Consider the following 10,313-nt stretch of genomic DNA (forward strand, 5'->3'; position numbering starts at 1 on the left):
TCACCCCAGCCAAGGGAAAGTGTCGCTAAACACTAGTAACAGCAGGTTACTTCTCTGGGTTACAAGGCCTATGAACTAGGTACTAGAGAGGGGCTTGGGGGTTTGGAATGCCCAGCAAGAAAGATTTCAGCTTAGCTTACAGTGAGCACACAGACCCTCCAATCCAGAAATGGGCTTGATGATTATCAAGAAACACCACAGCAGTTTTACAGCGACTTGCCAAGAGACCGACAGAGAGCAAGGGATCACGCTCTCCAGAGCCATGAAGGAGACTTTCCGTCTCAACAGTTGCCTAAGAACTCACCATCCACACAAGAAGCAGGACTCCCATCCATGATAACAGGTGACGTGTTGAGAGTGCAAGGAGTATAGTGGCCCAGGGTCTTGATATCTATTTAATCAGGGCTCCCGGTACATGTTAGGGTAGGCAGTGCCTGTGGCATGGCATGCAGTGTAGAGAGACGCCAGTTACTATTTCAAGTGCTCTCAAAAGCAGATGTGATACAGGGACTACAGTCGCTGGCTTCTTTGGCTTGTGTCCAAAGGAAATCTCCCAGGGACCAAAACCTGAAGGGTCTGACCATGGCGCTGGCCTCTTGCAGTAAATTTTGTGAGTGGTTGGATATTCTTTGGACACACATGATCAGAACTAGGGAACCTGTATTTGGGGATTATGTCCAGCCGTAAGACCGAATACTGATAACCCCAGAACTGTAAGGAACAGAAAGCTAGACAAATGATCAGCAAGCCAGGGAGTGTGTGAAGAACTGCATGCTTGAACTGTCTCGGGGTCCCCTCATAGACTCCTCAAAGAAAGAGTGACTCCTCCCAGTACCCAAGGTACCACCCGCACAGGTTAGTACACATGAAAGTTGCTGAGTCTCTCCTTAAGGGAGTTCAAAACCCATGGGCAATCATTTGAGTTTTGATTGGAGTCGATTGACATAAATCAAGGGAAATGGCAAACACCAAACTCCTCCTGATGAACGGGTAGGAGAAAGGAGCAAGGACAACATCAGGAGAAGGGCGCTGTTGAGCATTCCCCTGCATGAACCAAACCTCACGGACACAAACAGCAGAAAGGGCCTTATAATAACAGGACTATTGAGGGAACAAATCAGTTGGGTTGTGAGCTTCACTTAGGACTGACTCCTTATATATGGTCTAAGAGGAACTGACATCACAGGAAAAAGGCCTTATCTCATCTGGCATTGGGATTCTCTGACAACACACAATGGACCGACCGCCACCTTGGAAAGGGCTTGTTCTAAGGCTAGACCGTGCCCTCCTTCTAAGGCTTGACTGTGCCCTCCTTCCAAGTCTTGAACATTGACCATGCCCTCCTTCTAAGGCTTGGCCATGCCCTCCTTCCAAGGCTAGACCATGCCCTCCTTCTAAGGCTTGACTGTGCCCTCCATCCAAGGCTTGGCTGTGCCCTCCTTCTAAGGCTAGACCATGCCCTCCTTCTAAGGCTTGGCCATGCCCTCCTTCCAAGGCTAGACCATGCCCTCCTTCTAAGGCTTGACTGTGCCCTCCTTTCAAGGCTTGGCAATGCCCTCCTTCCAAGGCTAGACCATGCCCTCCTTCTAAGGCTTGACTTGGCCCTCCTTCCAAGGCTTGACCATGCCCTCCTTCCAAGGCTTGGCCATGCCCTCCTTCCAAGGCTTGACCATGCCCTCCTTCTAAGGCTTGACCATGCCCTCCTTCTAAGGCTTGACCATTGACCATGCCCTCCTTCTAAGGCTAGACCATGTCCTCCTTCTAAGGCTTGACCATGCCCCCCTTCTAAGGCTTGGCCATTGACCATGCCCTCCTTCTAAGCCTTAACCATGCCCTCCTTCTAAGGCTTGATCATGCCCTCCTTCTAAGGCTTGTCCATGCCCTCCTTCTAAGGCTTGACCATGCTCTCCTTCTAAGGCTTGACCTTGCCCTCCTTCTAAGGCTTGACCGTGCCCTCCTTTTAAGGCTAGACCATGCCCTCCTTCTAAGGCTTGGCCATGCCCTCCTTCTAAGGCTTGACCATTGACCATGCCCTCCTTCTAAGGCTTGACCACCTCCCTTCCAAGGCTTGACCATGCCCTCCTTCTAAGGCTAGACCATGCCCTCCTTCAAAAATTGACAATGCCCTCCTTCTAAAGCTTGACCACCTCCCTTCCAAGGCTTGACCATGCCCTCCTTCTAAGGCTTGAACATCTCCCTTCTAAGGCTTGGCCATGCCCTCCTTCTAAGGCTTGGCCATGCCCTCCTTCTAAGGCTTGAACATGCCCTCCTTCTAAGGCTTGAACATGCCCTCCTTCTACGGCTTGACCATGCCCTCCTTCTAAGGCTTGATCGTACCCTCCTTCTAAGGCTTGACCATGCCCTCCTTCTAAGGCTTGATCATGCCCTCCTTCCAAGGCTTGTCCATGCCATCCTTCTAAAGCTTGACCATGCCCTCTTCTACTTCTTGACCATGCCCTCCTTCTAAGGTTTGACTATGCTTTCCCTCTAAGGCTTGACCGTGCCCTCCTTCTAAGGCTTGACCATGCCCTCTTCTAAAGCTTGACCATGCCCTCCTTCTAAGGCTTGTCCCTGCCCTCCTTCTAAGGCTTGACCATGCCCTCCTTCTAAGGCTTGTCCATGCCCTCCTTCTAAAGCTTGATCATGCCCTCCTTCTACCGCTTGACCATGCCCTCCTTCTAAGGCTTGACCATGCCCTCCTTCTAAGGCTTGACCATGCCCTCCTTCTAAGGCTTGACCATGCCCTCCTTCTAAGGCTTGTCCCTGCCCTCCTTCTAAGGCTTGACCATTGACCATGCCCTCCTTCTAAGGCTTGACCATGCTCTCCTTCTAAGGCTTGAACATGCCCTCCTTCTAAGGCTTGGCCATGCCCTCCTTCTAAGGCTTGACCATGCCCTCCTTCTAAGGCTTGACCATGCCCTCCTTCTAAGGCTTGACCATGCCCTCCTTCTAAGGCTTGTCCATGCCCTCCTTCTAAGGCTTGACCATTGACCATGCCCTCCTTCTAAGGCTTGACCATGCTCTCCTTCTAAGGCTTGAACATGCCCTCCTTCGAAGGCTTGGCCATGCCCTCCTTCTAAGGCTTGACCATGCCCTCCTTCTAAGGCTTGACCATGCCCTCCTTCTAAGGCTTGTCCATGCCCTCCTTCTAAGGCTTGACCATTGACCATGCCCTCCTTCTAAGGCTTGACCATGCTCTCCTTCTAAGGCTTGAACATGCCCTCCTTCTAAGGCTTGATCGTACCCTCCTTCTAAGGCTTGACCATGCCCTCCTTCTAAGGCTTGATCATGCCCTCCTTCCAAGGCTTGTCCATGCCATCCTTCTAAAGCTTGACAATGCCCTCTTCTACTTCTTGACCATGCCCTCCTTCTAAGGTTTGACCATGCTTTCCCTCTAAGGCTTGACCGTGCCCTCCTTCTAAGGCTTGACCATGCCCTCTTCTAAAGCTTGACCATGCCCTCCTTCTAAGGCTTGTCCCTGCCCTTCTTCTAAGGCTTGACCATGCCCTCCTTCTAAGGCTTGTCCATGCCCTCCTTCTAAAGCTTGATCATGCCCTCCTTCTACCGCTTGACCATGCCCTCCTTCTAAGGCTTGACCATGCCCTCCTTCTAAGGCTTGACCATGCCCTCCTTCTAAGGCTTGACCATGCCCTCCTTCTAAGGCTTGTCCATGCCCTCCTTCTAAGGCTTGACCATTGACCATGCCCTCCTTCTAAGGCTTGACCATGCTCTCCTTCTAAGGCTTGAACATGCCCTCCTTCTAAGGCTTGGCCATGCCCTCCTTCTAAGGCTTGACCATGCTCTCCTTCTAAGGCTTGAACATGCCCTCCTTCTAAGGCTTGGCCATTCCCTCCTTCTAAGGCTTGACCATGCTCTCCTTCTAAGGCTTGACCATGCCCTCCTTCTACCGCTTGAACATGCCTCCTTCAAAGGCTTGACCATGCTCTCCCTCTAAGGCTTGACCATGCTCTCCCTCTAAGGCTTGACCATGCTCTCCTTCTAAAGCTTGACCATGCCCTCCTTCTAAGGCTTGACCATGCCCTCTTTCTAAGGCTTGACCATGCCCTCCTTCTAAGGCTAGACCATGCCCTCCTTCTAAGGCTTGATCATGCCCTCCTTCTAAGGCTTGACCATGCCCTCCTTCTAAGGCTTGACCATTGACCATGCCCTCCTTCTAAGGCTTGACCATGCCCTCCTTCTAAGGCTTGACCATGCCCTCCTTCTAAGGCTTGAACATTCCCTCCTTCTAAGGCTTGACCATGCCCTCCTTCTAAGGCTTGTCCATGCCCTCCTTCTAAAGCTTGATCATGCCCTCCTTCTAAGGCTTGACCATGCTCTCCTTCTAAGGCTTGACCATGCCCTCCTTCTAGGCTTGACCGTGCCCTCCTTCTAAGGCTTGACCATTGACCATGCCCTCCTTCTAGGCTTGATCATGCCCTCCTTCTAAGGCTTGACCATGCTCTCCTTCTAAGGCTAGACCATGCCCTCCTTCTAAGGCTAGACCGTGCCCTCCTTCTAAGGCTTGACCGTGCCCTCCTTCTAAGGCTTGACCGGGCCCTCCTTCTACCGCTTGACCGTGCCCTCTTTCTAAGGCTTGACCATGCTTTCCCTCTATGGCTTGACCATGCCCTCCTTCTAAGGCTTGACCATGCTCTCCTTCTAAGGCTTGACCATGCTCTCCTTCTAAGGCTTGACCATGCCCTCCTTCTACCGCTTGAACATGCCTCCTTCAAAGGCTGGACCATGCTCTCCCTCTAAGGCTTGACCATGCTCTCCTTCTAAAGCTTGACCATGCCCTCCTTCTAAGGCTTGACCATGCCCTCTTTCTAAGGCTTGACCATGCCCTCCTTCTAAGGCTTGACCATGCCCTCCTTCTAAGGCTAGACCATGCCCTCCTTCTAAGGCTTGACCATGCCCTCCTTCTAAGGCTAGACCATGCCCTCCTTCTAAGGCTTGTCCATGCTCTCCTTCTAAGGCTTGTCCATGCCCTCCTTCTAAGGCTTGACCATACCCTCCTTCTAAGGCTTGACCATGCCCTCCTTCTAAGGCTTGACCATGCTCTCCTTCTAAGGCTTGACCATGCCCTTCTTCTAAGGCTTGATCATGCCCTCCTTCTAAGGCTTGTCCATGCCCTCCTTCTAAGGCTTGACCATGCCCTCCTTCTAAGGCTTGATCATGCCATGCCCTCCTTCTAAGGCATGATCATGCCCTCCTTCTAAGGCTTGACCATGCCCTCCTTCTAAGGCTTGACCATGCCCTCCTTCTAAGGCTTGTCCATGCCCTCCTTCTAAGGCTTGGCAGTGCCCTCCTTCTATGCTAGACAATGCCCCCCTTCTAAGACTTGACTGTGCCCTCCTTCTAAGGCTTGGCCGTGCCCTCCTTCTAAGGCTTGTCCATGCCCTCCTTCTAAGGCTTGTCCATGCCCTCCTTCTAAGGCTTGGCCATGCCCTCCTTCTAAGGCTTGACCATGCCCTCCTTCTAAGGCTTGAACATGCCCTCCGTCTAAGGCTTGACCATGCCCTCCTTCTAAGGCTTGTCCATGCCCTCCTTCTAAGGCTTGGCCATGCCCTCCTTCTAAGGCTTGACCATGCCCTCCTTCTAAGGCTTGAACATGCGCTCCTTCTAAGGCTTGACCTGACGATGCCCTCCTTTTAAGGCTTGAACATGCCCTCCTTCTAAGGCTTGACCTGACGATGCCCTCCTTTTAAGGCTTGACCATGCCCTCCTTCTAAGGCTTGGCCATGCCCTCCTTCTAAGGCTTGACCATACCCTCATTCTAAGGCTTGACCATGCCCTCCTTCTAAGGCTTGGCCATGCCCTCCTTCTAAGGCTTGGCCATGCCCTCCTTCTAAGGCTTGACCATGCCCTCCTTCTAAGGCTTGAACATGCCCTTCTTCCAAGGCTTGAACATGCCCTTCTTCCAAGGCTTGACCGTGCCCTCCTTCTAAGGCTTGACCATACCCCCCTTCTAAGGCTTGACCATGCTCTCCTTCTAAAGCTTGTCCATGCCCTCCTTCTAAGGCTTGATCATGTCCTCCTTCTAAGGCTAGACAATGCCCTCCCTCTAAGGCTAGACCAATGCTCTCCTTCTAAGGCTTGACCATGCCCTCCTTCTACCGTTTGAACAAGCCTCCTTCAAAGGCTTGACCATGCCCTCCTTCTAAGGCTAGACCATGCCCTCCTTCTAAGGCTTGACCATGCCCTCCTTCTAAGGCTTGACCATGCCCTCCTTCTAAGGCTTGATCATGCCCTCCTTCTAAGGCTTGTCCATGCTCTCCTTCTAAGGCTTGTCCATGCCCTCCTTCTAAGGCTTGACCATGCCCTCCTTCTAAGGCTTGTCCATGCCCTCCTTCTAAGGCTTGGCCATGCCCTCCTTCTAAGGCTTGACCATGCCCTCCTTCTAAAGGCTTGGTCATACCCTCTTTCTAAGGCTAGACCATGCCTTCCTTCTAAGGCTTGACCATGCCCTCCTTCTAAGGCTTGATAATGCCCTACTTCTAAGGCTTGACCTGACCATGCCCTCCTTCTAAGGCTTGACCTGACCATGACCTCCTTCTAAGGCTTGACCATGCCCTACTTCTAAGGCTTGACCATGCCCTCCTTCTAAGGCTTGACCTGACCATGACCTCCTTCTAAGGCTTGACCATGCCCTCCTTCTAAGGCTTGACCATGCCCTCCTTCTAAGGCTTGAACATGCCCTCCTTCCAAGGCTTGACCTGACCATGTCCTCCTTCTAAGGCTTGAACATGCCCTCCTTCTAAGGCTTGACCTGACCATGCCCTCCTTCTAAGGCTTGAACATGCCCTTCTTCCAAGGCTTGAACATGCCCTTCTTCCAAGGCTTGACCGTGCCCTCCTTCTAAGGCTTGACCATACCCCCCTTCTAAGGCTTGACCATGCTCTCCTTCTAAAGCTTGTCCATGCCCTCCTTCTAAGGCTTGATCATGTCCTCCTTCTAAGGCTAGACAATGCCCTCCCTCTAAGGCTAGACCAATGCTCTCCTTCTAAGGCTTGACCATGCCCTCCTTCTACCGTTTGAACAAGCCTCCTTCAAAGGCTTGACCATGCCCTCCTTCTAAGGCTAGACCATGCCCTCCTTCTAAGGCTTGACCATGCCCTCCTTCTAAGGCTTGACCATGCCCTCCTTCTAAGGCTTGATCATGCCCTCCTTCTAAGGCTTGTCCATGCTCTCCTTCTAAGGCTTGTCCATGCCCTCCTTCTAAGGCTTGACCATGCCCTCCTTCTAAGGCTTGTCCATGCCCTCCTTCTAAGGCTTGACCATGCTCTCCTTCTAAGGCTTGACCATGCCCTTCTTCTAAGGCTTGATCATGCCCTCCTTCTAAGGCTTGTCCATGCCCTCCTTCTAAGGCTTGACCATGCCCTCCTTCTAAGGCTTGATCATGCCATGCCCTCCTTCTAAGGCATGATCATGCCCTCCTTCTAAGGCTTGACCATGCCCTCCTTCTAAGGCTTGACCATGCCCTCCTTCTAAGGCTTGACCATACCCTCCTTCTAAGGCTAGACCATGCCCTCCTTCTAAGGCTTGACCATGCCCTCCTTCTAAGGCTTATCCATGCCCTCCTTCTAAGGCTTGACCATGCCCTCCTTCTAAGGCTTGGCAGTGCCCTCCTTCTAAGGCTTGGCAGTGCCCCCCTTCTAAGACTTGACCGTGCCCTCCTTCTAAGGCTTGGCCGTGCCCTCCTTCTAAGGCTTGACCGTGCCCTCCTTCTAAGGCTTGGCCATGCCCTCCTTCTAAGGCTTGGCCATGCCCTCCTTCTAAGGCTTGACCATGCCCTCCTTCTAAGGCTTGAACATGCCCTCCTTCTAAGGCTTGACCTGACAATGTCCTCCTTCTAAGGCTTGTCCATGCCCTCCTTCTAAGGCTTGGCCATGCCCTCCTTCTAAGGCTTGACCATGTCCTCCTTCTAAGGCTTGAACATGCGCTCCTTCTAAGGCTTGACCTGACGATGCCCTCCTTCTAAGGCTTGAACATGCCCTCCTTCTAAGGCTTGACCATGCCCTCCTTCTAAGGCATGACCATGCCCTCCTTCTAAGGCTTGGCCATGCCCTCCTTCTAAGGCTTGACCATACCCTCATTCTAAGGCTTGACCATGCCCTCCTTCTAAGGCTTGGCCATGCCCTCCTTCTAAGGCTTGACCATGCCCTCCTTCTAAAGGCTTGATCATACCCTCTTTCTAAGGCTAGACCAAGCCTTCCTTCTAAGGCTTGACCATGCCCTCCTTCTAAGGCTTGATAATGCCCTACTTCTAAGGCTTGACCTGACCATGCCCTCCTTCTAAGGCTTGACCTGACCATGACCTCCTTCTAAGGCTTGACCATGCCCTCCTTCTAAGGCTTGACCATGCCCTCCTTCTAAGGCTTGAACATGCCCTCCTTCTAAGGCTTGACCTGACCATGCCCTCCTTCTAAGGCTTGAACATGCCCTCCTTCTAAGGCTTGACCTGACCATACCCTCCTTCTAAGGCTTGATCGAACCCGCGTTCTACGGCTTGACTGTTTTCGCCTGTGACTTGGAAAAACCTTTGTTTTGTATCTTCATCCCTGCGCTCCTTTCTGCAAACCCACCACCACTCTGTGCACCTTCCAGGGGCAGCGAGTGCAGAGACTCCAGGGCGCTCGGTCAGCTCAGCCATTCACTGAGCCATTCAATTAGTGCGACATCTCAGAACACAGCACCCGATGGCGCGATGAATGCTTCTTCCTCTTTGGTCCTCCCAGGGTCTCCGGTAAACTCTCAACTCCATCCATTCTCATCACAGATGTTACCGAGTGTAACAAATCTATATGTTTGTCGTGCTCCCTTAATTTCTTTATTTTTGGGCTCTGGATGTCCAGCATTTTTATCCCTGGCGTTGGCATGTGCAATGCAGTACCCACATGCATATGCACTTTTCTAAAAATAAATCTTTAAAACCCATTTTTATCTTAAATTGGCATATCTGTTTATTAAGTTACTTTTACCAGGCTTGCTTTTGGCGCCAGCTGCACACAGATGAAAACCTGCGAGAGGTATTCCGCAGTGTCCTCTGGAGCAGAAAGTAACATGCCAACCCATCTGGCTGCACCTCTTCAGCTTTGTGTTTAAAAAGGAAAATGATTAAAAATTCAGACTTAACCTACTTAAAAGTCAGTTTTAGGTGGGCATTCAAAAGGAGTGCATGGCTGCTTAATGTTTAACCTGAAATGTTACATTGTTTCTCTGCAAGTATTTGAAAAAGGTAACAAGGTCAGAAGCGTTCATTCATGCATTCAACTACAGCCATCTGCATTTCAAAGCGATATGATTTGATTAATATCTGTGTGTGATAACGTTCTCTGGGGAATGCCTACAAACTTAATTTTCACACCTCGGAGGTATATATACCTCACAAAATCAATGGAAACATTGGATTTCTCACGTAAAGCACATGAGACTTTTGAAATTCCCACTATTTGCAGGGTCAGACTCTCCCTTCTCACAGATTAAGGCCCTTAAATGTTCAGGCTCGCCCTCCTCAGGTAGAGCCCTCCCCTCATAGGTTCAGATATTCCCCCCACGCAGGATCAGGGGCTCTCATGTTAGGGTCCATAGGTTCACGCTTTATCTCTCCACAGGCCATGCCCTCTCGCTCACAGGTTGTGGGTGTCAGGCCCTCCCTTCCGGCGGACCCTGGCCCTTTTCACATGTTCAGCTCCCCAAGCCTCACTTGTTCCCAGTTTGCGGAAGGCCCTCGTGTTCCCATGTGGTAAATAACCAAACCTCTCTTGCCTTGCAGGTCCCTTTGGGCTGATGTGGAGAAGACTCTTTTGTGGATTGCAGTGTCCTCTTCTGGCCTGAAGATGGCAGCAGCGGCAGTGACACCACCACCAGGCCTGCGCCATTGGAGTGAATATTACGGGAGAATGTAGTTGTCTGTGACGTTTATATATATATATTATATATATAAAAATATATTTATCTGTATGAAAAAATGACCCCTCTCAGAGAAAGCAGACACTTACTGTTTTGCTGATATCTGTTTGTTTATCTTTAGTGAGGGGAGGCAAGGTGCCTCCTAGATCCCCACATGTCCCCCCAAGGCCCCTGTCTACTGACCAAGGAAGGGGGTTTCCACGCAGCCTTTGAAGAGATTCCCAGGGACCCCTGGCTGACCCTCCAAGCACTCCCACTAGTTTTCACTGGGATGGAAGCCAACTGAGGTCAGAAGACTGTATCTCATTCCCTGGATCACCTCCTGGACACTTCCAGTAGGAGTCTCTCTAGATCATTGACTCTCCCGCTCCCAGCTTCTGCACGCTCTGTGACTGACCCAC

At 51.3% G+C, this 10,313-nt stretch overlaps 1 protein-coding gene across 1 annotated transcript in view; it reads left to right on the top strand.

The window, feature by feature from the left end:
- SYP (synaptophysin) overlaps positions 1–9,915 on the top strand; it is a 135,721-nt gene extending 125,806 nt beyond the window's left edge. The window contains exon 7 of the mRNA XM_069209308.1: positions 9,776–9,915. The gene's annotated coding sequence lies outside the window, so the exon portion shown is untranslated. The remainder of the gene's footprint in view (positions 1–9,775) is intronic.
- Positions 9,916–10,313: the final 398 nt, after the last annotated feature.

This window comes from Pleurodeles waltl, chromosome 10 (genome assembly GCF_031143425.1).
Source record: "Pleurodeles waltl isolate 20211129_DDA chromosome 10, aPleWal1.hap1.20221129, whole genome shotgun sequence".
Taxonomy (NCBI): Eukaryota; Metazoa; Chordata; class Amphibia; order Caudata; family Salamandridae; genus Pleurodeles; species Pleurodeles waltl.